General features: G+C 44.6%; 1 protein-coding gene across 2 annotated transcripts in view; it reads left to right on the top strand.

Annotated features, from left to right (window-relative positions):
* Window positions 1-908: 908 nt before the first annotated feature.
* Window positions 909-12806, top strand: part of galnt1 (UDP-N-acetyl-alpha-D-galactosamine:polypeptide N-acetylgalactosaminyltransferase 1) — a 71537-nt gene continuing 59639 nt past the window's right edge. The window contains exon 1 of one of the 2 annotated variants that reach the window (XM_031812198.1): window positions 909-1581. The gene's annotated coding sequence lies outside the window, so the exon portion shown is untranslated. The remainder of the gene's footprint in view (window positions 1582-12806) is intronic. The other variant, XM_031812197.1, reaches the window with a different exon arrangement.

Raw genomic sequence — 12806 nt, 5'->3', positions numbered from 1 at the left:
CCAAACATCTCTGGAGACCTGAAAATAGCTGTGAAGCAATGCTCCTAGTCCAATCGGACAGAGCTTGAAAGGATCTGCAGAGAAGAATGGGAGAAACTTCCCAAATACAGGTGTGCCATGCTTGTAGTGTCATACCCAAGAAGACTCGAGGCTGTAATCGCTGCCAAAGGTGCTTCAACAAAGTACTGAGTCAAGGGTTTGAATACTTATGTAAATGTGATATTTAAGTTTTTTATTTTTAACAAAATTTGCAAAAATGTCTAAAAAACCTGTTTTTGCTTTGTCATTATGGGTTATTGTGTGAAGATTGATGAGGAACAAAGCGATAAATAAATACATTTTAGAATAAGGATTACCTTAAGAAAAAGTCAATGGGTCCGAATACTTCCTGAATGAGCTGTACATTGTGTCCAACAGGTGTTATTAAAATGTAATTCACATGCTATTCTTATTTACACCCAATAGGAAAACACCCATAGGAAAACCTATGAAACACAACACAGCATTGAGAATTAAAGCAATTTTCTTAGACTGGATAGAATGGGCCTATAGCCAGTAAATGAACCAACTACAACTAGGCCCCTGCCATGCAGGACTCTAGTGGAAATAGGAGATTGAACAATCTCCATAAATGGGTCGTGTAGATGGCGCTACAGGACTTGAATTAGACTATTCTTGAGAGAGGGGCAGGGCATTATTACATTGAGTTTGATGAATAGCAACAAAATAGGCCAATTTGTTCATCTGACCCAAGTAGGCTATTACAGCTAAAAAGTCGCATATGCTTTTCTTAATAAGTCATCCTTATTAAATGTGTAAACCATTTCAAAGCCACCAGTATATTACGAATGACGTTACTGCAGTGTTGTAATTTTCTTCCGGGTTGGGCTGGAGAGGGAGGATGCTTTCATATCGGGATCACAGTCATTGGGTGCGATGCTGCCTCTGGGTGCTCTGCAACCGACAGCCGCCCGACCGACTGCCGCAGGGGCTTTCTGAACCCGAGCCGAGTGCTGCCTACACACACAAGCTACCAGCTCTCATACTCGGCAAAAATGCTCTGCTATCACGTACTGACCTAACAGTATAATACGATGTTTTCAATGGACGCCGTTTCGCACGACATTTTTTAAGTCGCAGTTTTCGAACATGGAAATGACCTCTTCTTCTCGGATTATTTTTGGGGTACAACTGATCTCTTCATCACACATCGACTGGAGCAGAGTCAGACACTCCATTTGCTAGCGCATGCGAACATCTCGTCTTTGGCAGTTAGCTTGGTAACGTTAGTCGACGTGTCTAGCTTCCTGGATGTTTAGTGTCCATAATACTGGATTTAGTTTTCAGTTGCCCTTGGCATCGAGCTAGTTTTAGATTGGGTATGGTTTTAAACACCATTATCTAGCTAAAGCTGGCTAGCTGCGTGTTATAACAAGCAAGGGAGATTTTGTTCGTCAAAGCACATCTGACTGGTTCGAGATCAGCAGGGGGTTCGTTGGAATACGGAATGCGACTCGCTAAATAATCAAGCCTCGGCTACACAGGAGAAACCACATACATTTCTCCGTTTTCATTCAAAAGGTACGTATTTAAATGTTAGCAAATAATACCCGACATGTATTGCTGGAAAAGTGGTGTTGAATTGTGTTGTTTATGCTAAACCAGTCGGTAATTGAGCTAGCTAATCCATAACCAGCTAGCTGGCAAGCAAGCACTGCCGTTGTCGATGATTGACAGCGTCTGGCCAGGTAACGGTAACTAACGGTCACATGGTCCGCTGGGGGAAGGCTGGAGATGTTGTGTTGGACATCTGTAGACCACGACAGGAAATATATGCCTGTACATGAAAAGCTGCTGTGTAATTTCAATATTCATGCTGTCATCAATTATTCTACTGAAATATGTATTTTACTGTAGCAAGTAAAACATCTAGTCTTTGCTTAAACTGTCCCCAAAATGTTTATTTTCTGTGAGCATTTGGATGGAATGGTCTAACTACTCACAAATGCCCTTGTTATGATGATATATTGCTCTCAATAATAACTTATCACAAAATAGCATTGACCTGAAAGTAAGCCAAGGTTTAGGCCTAGTCACTAGCACTTCATGTAGCCTATTGTTAGTTGCTCCCCGTGTCTGTATTAATGTCAGTAGGCCTACTTAAATAGCCTTGTAATGGAGTGGTTTGGGTAGCTATCACACAAATGCAATAAGTAACAGCCCCTATTCCAACCAACTCTAGTATAATGCAATCATCAAAAGTACTAGTGTAACAAATGAACATCTTTACAATAGTAATTACAGCGTTACAACACATGTATAAGAGCAACTAAATATGACTATGACTTATTACCACCAGCTGTGAACTCTGAGTCAGTTGGAGTCGGTCCAGAACGAGGCCTATAGCCATGCATGCCTCTCCCAGCTCCAGCTCGTGCTCTACAATAGGCCTGAAGTTGATTACATTTCACGTAACCTAATCCGGATGGGACCTTTTATAGAGGCGCGTTAATGTATGTGGATTCCGGGCCAGAGCAGGTCTATGTGTGTGTGTGTTTCTGTGTGTGAAAGAGAGTGTTTGTCTTTGTATGCGAGCAGAGCGAGCCAGTGAGCGTGCACTCACAGTGCTGTAATTATACATCTGATAGATAAGGAAATGGATTCACAATCAATCCTGTAACTCTCTGGCTGCAGATGAAGATGTAGGGGAATGAAATGAGTCTGTCATGTTTCTCCAGGGGCAGGAAGAGATGGGCATCCATTATTTATACTCTGTGCCTGTGGATGAGGCCCAGGCTCTGTGGCTCTGGCTTGCACAATAGGAGAACATGTGCAGAACAGAGCAGCGCTGGAGGGAAACTATCTGGCCTTATCTGTTAGCATGGGCCCCCCGCTACCCAGAGCACAATGTGGCCAGAGGGCATGGATGGCTGTGTACACTGAAACACAACACTGTGTTATTGCTTACAGCAGCAGAGAGCTGAGCTTGGAGTGACGACTGCAGCTGAACCGCACACACACACACACACACACACACACACACACCCTTTCTCAAACCATGTGTGACTTCAGGCATTTGATGTTCAAAGCCCCTCTAAGTCCTCGGTCTGGCGATGTTGTGCCATGTTTTGAATCCCCCCTCAGTGAGACTGAAAGTTATTGTGTCATGTTTACTACCCTTCTACAGTGGAAATGCTGTGGGTTAGCCAATAGCCAAGCCCTGTTTTTAGGCATTACTGTCCAGCATTCACAGGAAATGAATCATGTTCCTCAATTCAAGGCCGTGGCGTCTGCATGATGTGTTTCCTGTCCTGCTGCGTGTTCAGGTCCAGACCACAGCAGATGTGCTCCCCTATTTGGTGTGTGTGTGTGTTTCTGAGTCTGTCTGTGTGTTTCTCTAAGAGAGTGGATTTAGTGAGTGTGTGTAGTTTGGAGTTGCTCTGGTGGAACAATAGCTCTATTCTGCGCTGTCTCTCTGGAGGAAGGCAGCGTTGGTTCACCCTGAGCTGTGCCAGTGAGGCAGGCTCAAACTCAAACTGGGTGACTGGGGTTGGGTAGGATTGGGTTTCCCCAGCCACCTGGAGCTCCCAGCACAAGAATGCCATTGTTCCCTCTGGTCCGTGGCCGGAACACAGAACCCTGCAGACTGGGGATGAGGAGTCACCCTGTATCACCTGATATCTAAACCCTGTATCATTATAACTGACCCACAGAGACCTATATCACTGCAGCCTGTAGATTTGAGTCATTTAGCATACGCTCTTATCCGGAGAGACTTAGAGGAGCAATTAGGGTTAATTGCCTTGCTCAAGGGCATCTCGGCAGATGTTTTACCTAGTCGGCTCGAGGATTCGAACCAGCGACTTTTCAGTTAATGTCCCGATGCTCTTAACCGCTAGGTTACCTACCAGAATCCCATATTAATAACTCAGACTGACCTTCATCACTGGCCCATGTAGCCTAGGCCTAGTTTAACTCCCTGTGTCGAAGGCTGGGACAGGGGAACAACACTAGGAGTGGGATTAAGTTGGATATTGATGCTGATCCAAGGTCGTGTTGTCTTTTCACATAATGGGTAAAGTTAGGATTTGGGGAAGGCAAGCTGATCCTAGATCTGTGCCTAAGAACAACTTCTGTCCAGAACGGGATGAATTGGATGGTTATCTATTTTATAGTTAGAAGGAAGGAAGAAGGATGTACTGTTGTATTTCCTGTTGATCCCCAGTATTGATCGATGCAACTGACACGACAATGAGATTATCTCAGATGATCGCACCACAACGCTACTGATGTTAGCTAATAAGATGATGTCATAATAACAACAACAGCATCACTCAGACACACATAGGGGGCTATACCTCTGATGGCTAAAAGGCAAGCTGCTGCCAGAGAGAATTCTCTCTCTCCCTCTCTCTCTCTCTCTCTCTCTCTCTCTCTTCATTGTTTTTTAAACATGTCGCGAGCTGCAATTTATTTTCTAGCTTTCAAATAGGCATGTAGTTCTCCACTCCTCTGCAACTCTTCCCCAGGTCCTTAGTGCACTACTTTCTCTTGTACACTATGTTTTCTGTCAACCTGGTCATACAATGGTTCATAAACAACCAAAATACATTTTATATTTTCCAAAATTGTTTTCTCAGTTGTATTTTTCCTGGTTTTAGATTGTTGTGGCTTTTGACTCTCAAAATTACCATTGTTCATAGAGAAACAATGAAATGTGATCTTCTGTTAAATCACATCCCAAAACTTTTTTTTAGGTCTGGAAGAAAACGAACACATTTTTATTTTAGAGTGTAATTCCCCTTTAATTGGCATCTATCAAGTGAGGAATGTGCTGAGGAATGTGCTGTCTAATGTGCCAGTCTAGCCATGGTTCTGTAAGCTACTGCTGCTGCTCTTTTCATGGTTTGAAGTTTGAAAATAACAAATAATAGATAGAAATGATATACTTACTCATGATATACTTCTGCCAGGTAAGCCTACTTTGCACGTAACATTATATCGGCCGGGAGTCCGCACCTTTGAGGGGGGGTACTGTCACGCCCTGACCTTAGAGAGATTTTTATTTCTCTATTTGGTGAGGTCAGGGTGTGATGTGAGGTGGGCAGTCTATGTTATGTATTTCTTTGTGTTTGGCAGAGAGTGGTTCCCAATCAGAGGCAGCTGTCTATCGTTGTCTCTGATTGGGAATCATACTTAGGTAGCCTTTTTCCCACCTATGTTGTGGGATGTTGTTTTTGTACAGCTCTTGTAGCCTACGGAACGGTACGTTCATTTTGGTTTCACTTTGTTATTTTGTTGCTGGTTCTCATTTAAATAAATATGATGACCACAAATTACACTGCGCCTTGGTCTCCTTCAAACAACGCACGTTACATGTAGACACACACACACAGCCCTGTTTTACAAGATATTCATATTGAAAGAACAGTTTTGACACAAGGAGGTTTTTTCTTGACTTTGAGGCTAGTCAGGCAAACATCAGCAAATAGCTTAACGATTCTCTATTTGATCAGTCAGTTTTTAGCTAATGTACTTTAAAAACACTCAAATCAAACTGGGTTTTGGATTTCAACATTGACTGACCTTCGGAATAGGAAGATGTCATAAATGAAACATACTCTGATTTTATTTTTCATCTTCAAAAGGTTCTGAATTTTAGAAGGGCCTTATTTATGAAGATTGTGTCTAGCATCTTTCAGAGACGTCTGTAGCATCTAGGCTACCACAGGCTCTCCATAATCCTAGTGCAGTGTTGATCAGATACATTCACTCTACCAGTCTGCTTTATCATGTTCTTCTCTCTGATCTGATGGTCTGATATAAACTGATATACTGCACACTCCTTACCTGGGAGGTTTTTTCCGGATGTTTGTCATAGTTAGATCAGATAGCAGAGGCACTGATTGTAAACTCAGAGTGACCATGAAGAGAGAAGGAGCGAGATACAGAGAGAGGAGTGAGGCAGAGGGGTGGCGTGAGAGAGAGAGGATGTTACGGTTTTTGCCTCTCAGGCTTTGTGTGTGTGTGTGTGTGTGTGTTGTGTGTGTCCTCTGGCTGCTCATAGGGTCATATCAGGGATAGAATTGCAAGCAGAAGTGGGTCAGGTCAGCCTGTGCCACTGGGGAGCCTTGCCAGCTCCACACACACACACTGAGTGTACAAAACATTAGGAACTCTTTCCTTGCTCTTTCCATGACATAGACTGACCAGGTGATTCCAGGTGAAACCTATGATCCCTTATTGATGTCATTTGTAAGTCCACTTCAATCGGTGTAGATGAAGATGTTGAGACAGGTTAAAGAATGATGTTTAAGACTGGAGACATACAGTAGAATGTGTATGTGTGCCTTTCAGAGGGTGAGTGGGCAAGACAAAAGATTTAAGTGCCTTTGAACTAGAACTGCAACGCTGCTGGGTTTTTCACACTCAACAGTTTCCTGTGTGTATCAAGAATGGTCCAGCATCCAAAGAACATCCAGCCAACTTGACACAACTGTGGGAAGCATTGGAGTCAACATGGGCCAGCATCCCTGTGGAACGCTTTCAACACCTTGTAGACCCCACCCCAACGAATTGAGGCTTTTCTGAGGGCGAAGGGGGGTGCAGCTCAATGTTTGGAAGGTGTTCCTTATCCTTTGTACACTCAGTGTAGGTATATATATATATATATATACACAGTGGGGAGAACAAGTATTTGATACACTGCCGATTTTGCAGGTTTTTCTACTTACAAAGCATGTAGAGGTCCGGAATTTTTATTATAGGTACACTTCAACTGTGAGAGACGGAATCTAAAACAAAAATCCAGAAAATCACATTGTATGATTTTTAAGTAATGAATTTGCATTTTATTGCATGGCATAAGTATTTGATACATCAGAAAAGCAGAACTTAATATTTGGTACAGAATCCTTTGTTTGCAATTACAGAGAATATATGTTTCCTGTAGTTCTTGACCAGGTTGCACACACTGCAGCAGGGATTTTGGCCCACTCCTCCATACAGACCCAGATCCTTCAGGTTTTGGGGCTGTCGCTGGGCAATACGGACTTTCAGCTCCCTCCAAAGATTTTCTATTGGGTTCAGGTCTGGATACTGGCTATGCCACTCCAGGACCTTGAGATGCTTCTTACGGAGCCACTCCTTAGTTGCCCTGGCTGTGTGTTTCGGGTCGATGTCATGCTGGAAGACCCAGCTACGACCCATCTTCAATGCTCTTACTGAGGGAAGGAGGTTGTTGGCCAAGATCTCGCGATACATGGCCCCATCCATCCTCCCCTCAATACGGTGCAGTCGTCCTGTCCCCTTTGCAGAAAAGCATCCCCAAAGAATGATGTTTCCACCTCCATGCTTCAAGGTTGGGATGGTGTTCTTGGGGTTGTACTCACCCTTCTTCTTCCTCAACACGGCAAGTTTAGACCAAAAAGCTCTATTTTTGTCTCATCAGACCACATGACCTTCTACCATTCCTCTTCTGGATCATCCAGATGGTCATTGGCAAACTTCAGATGGGCCTGGACATGCGCTGGCTTGAGCAGGGGGACCTTGCGTGCACTGCAGGATTTTAATCCATGACGGCGTGGTGTGTTACTAATGGTTTTCTTTGAGACTGTGGTCCCAGCTCTCTTTAGGTCATTGACCAAGTCCTGCCGTGTAGTTCTGGGCTGATCCCTCACCTTCCTCATGATCATTGATGCCTCACGAGGTGAGATCTTGCATGGAGCCCCAGACCGAAGGTGATTGACCAGCATCCCAGCCTTGTGCAGGTCTACAATTGTATCCCTGATGTCCTTACACAGCTCTCTGGTCTTGGCCTTTGTGGAGAGGTTGGAGTCTGTTTGATTAAGTGTGTGGACAGGTGTCTTATACAGGTAATGAGTTCAAACAGGTGCAGTTAATACAGGTAATGAGTGGAGAACAGGAGGGCTTCTTAAAGAAAAACTAACAGGTCTGTGAGAGCTGGAATTCTTACTGGTTGGTAGGTTATCAAATACTTATGTCATGCAATAAAATGCAAATTAATTACTTAAAAATCATACAATGTGATTTTCTGGATTTTTGTTTTAGATTCCGTCTCTCACAGTTGTAGTGTACCTATGATAAAAATGTACATGCTTTGTAAGTAGGAAAACCTGCAAAATCGGCAGTGTATCAAATACTTGTTCTCCCCACTGTAATATATATATAACCACACATACTCTCTCTCTCCTCTCACACACACACACACACATGCAGGAATCACCTATCGCACACTCTATGGTCAACACATATGTTCTGGCTGGGTAGTGTGTCTCTGCTGTGTGAGGTTGATAATTCGCCAAGGCTAACTAACACCATGTGGGAGGGTGTGATGCCACCAAGGAATCACTGTGAGATGACTGTGTGTGTCTCACCATTTAAGACAGGAGAACCATAAACGTCAGGTTTTACAAACCTTTTTTTACAGCCCTGATTGGTCATCTGTAGCTCAGTAGGTAGAGCATGGCGCTTCCATTGCCAGGATAGTGAATTCCATGTGTGCACACATTACTTTAAATTGCTTCAGATTGAAGCATTTGGTAAATGTAACTTTTTTTATTTTGTGTGTCAGTGTCCGCCACCTGAGCCCCACCCAGGGGCACCAAGATGCTGTATTGAACCAAGAGCTCACCCCGCCTATGCAATAGTTTTCTATAGTCAAGAGTTCACATGATGTTAGTCATGTTTTCCATTCTAGTAAAGCCTCTCAGTTACTTCCTTTCTTATATGCTGTAATAGAACGCAGGAACCAGCTCTAAAGGGAGTGTAGAAGTCAGGAACCACTCAGAGCTCTAAAGGGAGTGTAGAAGTCAGGAACCACTCAGAGCTCTCAAGGGAGTGTAGAAGTCAGGAACCACTCAGAGCTCTAAAGGGAGTGTAGAAGTCAGGAACCACTCAGAGCTCTAAAGGGAGTGTAGAAGTCAGGAACCACTCAGAGCTCTAAAGGGAGTGTAGAAGTCAGGAACCACTCAGAGCTCTAAAGGGAGTGTAGAAGTCAGGAACCACTCAGAGCTCTAAAGGGAGTGTAGAAGTCAGGAACCACTCAGAGCTCTAAAGGGAGTGTAGAAGTCAGGAACCACTCAGAGCTCTCAAGGGAGTGTAGAAGTCAGGAACCACTCAGAGCTCTAAAGGGAGTGTAGAAGTCAGGAACCACTCAGAGCTCTAAAGGGAGTGTAGAAGTCAGGAACCACTCAGAGCTCTAAAGGGAGTGTAGAAGTCAGGAACCACTCAGAGCTCTCAAGGGAGTGTAGAAGTCAGGAACCACTCAGAGCTCTAAAGGGAGTGTAGAAGTCAGGAACCACTCAGAGCTCTAAAGGGAGTGTAGAAGTCAGGAACCACTCAGAGCTCTAAAGGGAGTGTAGAAGTCAGGAACCACTCAGATCTCTCAAGGGAGTGTAGAAGTCAGGAACCACTCAGAGCTCTAAAGGGAGTGTAGAAGTCAGGAACCACTCAGAGCTCTAAAGGGAGTGTAGAAGTCAGGAACCACTCAGAGCTCTCAAGGGAGTGTAGAAGTCAGGAACCACTCAGAGCTCTAAAGGGAGTGTAGAAGTCAGGAACCACTCAGAGCTCTAAAGGGAGTGTAGAAGTCAGGAACCACTCAGAGCTCTAAAGGGAGTGTAGAAGTCAGGAACCACTCAGAGCTCTAAAGGGAGTGTAGAAGTCAGGAACCACTCAGAGCTCTCAAGGGAGTGTAGAAGTCAGGAACCACTCAGAGCTCTAAAGGGAGTGTAGAAGTCAGGAACCACTCAGATCTCTCAAGGGAGTGTAGAAGTCAGGAACCACTCAGATCTCTAAAGGGAGTGTAGAAGTCAGGAACCACTCAGAGCTCTCAAGGGAGTGTAGAAGTCAGGAACCACTCAGAGCTCTCAAGGGAGTGTAGAAGTCAGGAACCACTCAGAGCTCTAAAGGGAGTGTAGAAGTCAGGAACCACTCAGAGCTCTAAAGGGAGTGTAGAAGTCAGGAACCACTCAGAGCTCTAAAGGGAGTGTAGAAGTCAGGAACCACTCAGAGCTCTAAAGGGAGTGTAGAAGTCAGGAACCACTCAGAGCTCTCAAGGGAGTGTAGAAGTCAGGAACCACTCAGAGCTCTAAAGGGAGTGTAGAAGTCAGGAACTACTCAGAGCTCTAAAGGGAGTGTAGAAGTCAGAAACCACTCAGAGCTCTAAAGGGAGTGTAGAAGTCAGAAACCACTCAGAGCTCTAAAGGGAGTGTAGAAGTCAGAAACCACTCAGAGCTCTAAAGGGAGTGTAAAGCCTTGTGATGTTTATGGTGCTCCTCTCTTAAATGGTGGAATAGAATGTTTATGATGGAGAGACTCAGGACATAATGGTAGACTAGTGGTTCATGTTTAGGGTGAGGTCAGACAGAAGATGACAGTGTGTACTATGTACCAGTCAGATGGACAGTGTTTCTAGTCTAATGTTTCTCTGGGTTTCCCAGAGCTTCAAGACAAGCTGTTCCCCCTTATCCAAAATGACTGATTCAGTTCTTCATCCAGTTTTTCTGCAGTTTGTTTTTCAGCTGTTTGTGTTGTTCTGCAGATTAGTATTCAGATGATGTTGTGCCAGATATCCTCCGGTCCTCTCTGCCTCCTAATAGACATAGAGGCAGAGCCTCCAGTGTCCTCAACAGTGAGGACACTGGGCCTAGTTTCACCCCCCTCCCCTCCTGACAATGTGTGCTGTGGTCGTGTGTATGTGTACGTGTGTATGTGTGGTTGTGTACGTGTGAATGTGTGGTTGTGTACGTGTGTATGTGTGGTTGTGTACGTGTGTATGTGTACGTGTGTATGTGTGGTTGTGTACGTGTACGTGTGTATGTGTGGTTGTGTACGTGTGTCAGGGTTTCTGTTAACTGGCTTTTGTCCAGGAAAAGAATAGAAAAGTTTATTAAATAAAGTTGCCGTAGGCAAGAATAATAATATAATTTTTAAAAAACATTGCGAAATAATGCTTTTTAGCCGATTCATTGATGGGAAATAGTGTAATTATTCCATCCTCATGGCAATCAAACAAGCGAACTGCTGGTACAGGGACATGGTGGAGTCGCAATTCAACCGCTCAGACACGAGACGTATGTGGCAGGGTCTACAGGAAATCACGGACTACAAAACAAAAACAGCCACGTCATGGATACCGACGTCATGCTTCCAGACAAACTAAACACCTTCTTTGCCCGCTTTGAGGATAATACAGTGCCACCGTCTCGGCCCGCTAACAAAGTCTGCGCCCTCAAAAACAGATATTTATCTTGTTTCAGTCTTGGGGAGCGAGCTATATCTGTTCCTGTTGATCAGGCAACAGCTGGAGTTTTCACAAGAGGCTGTGTTTACATTGAAGATAGAAGCAGGCCATTGGCTGCCTTCATCACGAGGGGTGTTTATGGGAGTTCTGATTGATTCCAAGTTTAACAGTTGGGCAAATTTGTGTTGAAATATTTTTTATGAGAAAATGTGCAGGAATTGAAGGTGCCAACAAATGTTATAGTCATCATAAAATAGTTTTACAGTCGTATATAAAAAATAATCTCCTCCCTCGACGGGGCTTCGGCCCACCACCCTATGTGTGCGCCTCTCCTTCAGCATCTGTTTTAGCATTAGATACGACCCCCACAGGAAAGGCCTGGTTTCCATGGTGTCCCCCCCTCAGAGGAAATGTAATGTCCAAATTCTGCTGACTCATTGAGTCACTCACACACACACACACACACACACACACACACACACACACACACACACACACACACACACACACACACACACACACACACACACACACACAATCACAAGAGTCTTCAGTCTGTCTGTCTGTCTGTGAATGATTGAGTATGTCTCTGTGTGTCTGTCTGCTTTGTGAGTGAGTGTGTTTCATTGTCATGTGTGCTGTGCGTATGGTGTGTGTGTGTGTTGGCTGGGTGCCCCAGTCAGAGCAGAGCTGGTTAAGTCAGGAAGGCCTGGAGTAGACAGGATTTAGAGGGATAACTGGGAGCAGAGCAGTACTACTCCACTCACCCTACAGACCAACAGAGGATAGCTTTCTATTGGACTGGCCTATTGTGGCCTAGCTTTCCCTTTCACAGTGGCTCACATCTTTTTCACATGTCAGTTATTTCACCCAGCCCACTGTTGTGTGAGGGGATGAGAGATGGGGAGACCGAGAGAGTAGAGAGACCCCTTCCCCTTTCTCTTTCTCTCTTTCCTTCTCTCTCTCTCTCTCCTTCTGATAAGCATATCTACCCTCAGCCGCTGGGCTAGAGAACAACAGGCCCATTGTGTGTGTGTGTGTGATCAGTGGCAACCTGCCTCATGTGGGTCAGCAGCCACAGATCAGAATGACTTTTCTGGATGTCTCAACTCTGCTCCCACTAGTGTTGGGAGGAGTTAGAACATACCTCTAGTGTTGGGAGGAGTTAGAACATACCTCTAGTGTTGGGAGAAGTTAGAACAGACCTCTAGTGTTGGGAGGAGTTAGAACAGACCTCTAGTGTTGGGAGGAGTTAGAACAGACCTCTAGTGTTGGGAGGAGTTAGAACATACCTCTAGTGTTGGGAGAAGTTAGAACAGACCTCTAGTGTTGGGAGGAGTTAGAACAGACCTCTAGTGTTGGGAGAAGTTAGAACAGACCTCTAGTGTTGGGAGGAGTTAGAACAGACCTCTAGTGTTGGGAGGAGTTAGAACATACCACTAGTGTTGGGAGGAGTTAGAACATACCTCTAGTGTTGGGAGGAGTTAGAACATACCACTAGTGTTGGGAGGAGTTAGAACAGACCTCTAGTGTTGGGAGAAGT

This window comes from Oncorhynchus kisutch, unplaced genomic scaffold (assembly GCF_002021735.2).
Source record: "Oncorhynchus kisutch isolate 150728-3 unplaced genomic scaffold, Okis_V2 Okis02a-Okis13b_hom, whole genome shotgun sequence".
Lineage (NCBI taxonomy): Eukaryota > Metazoa > Chordata > Actinopteri > Salmoniformes > Salmonidae > Oncorhynchus > Oncorhynchus kisutch.
Note: the sequence above shows the minus strand (reverse complement) of the source record. Positions and strands in the feature narration are given on the sequence as shown.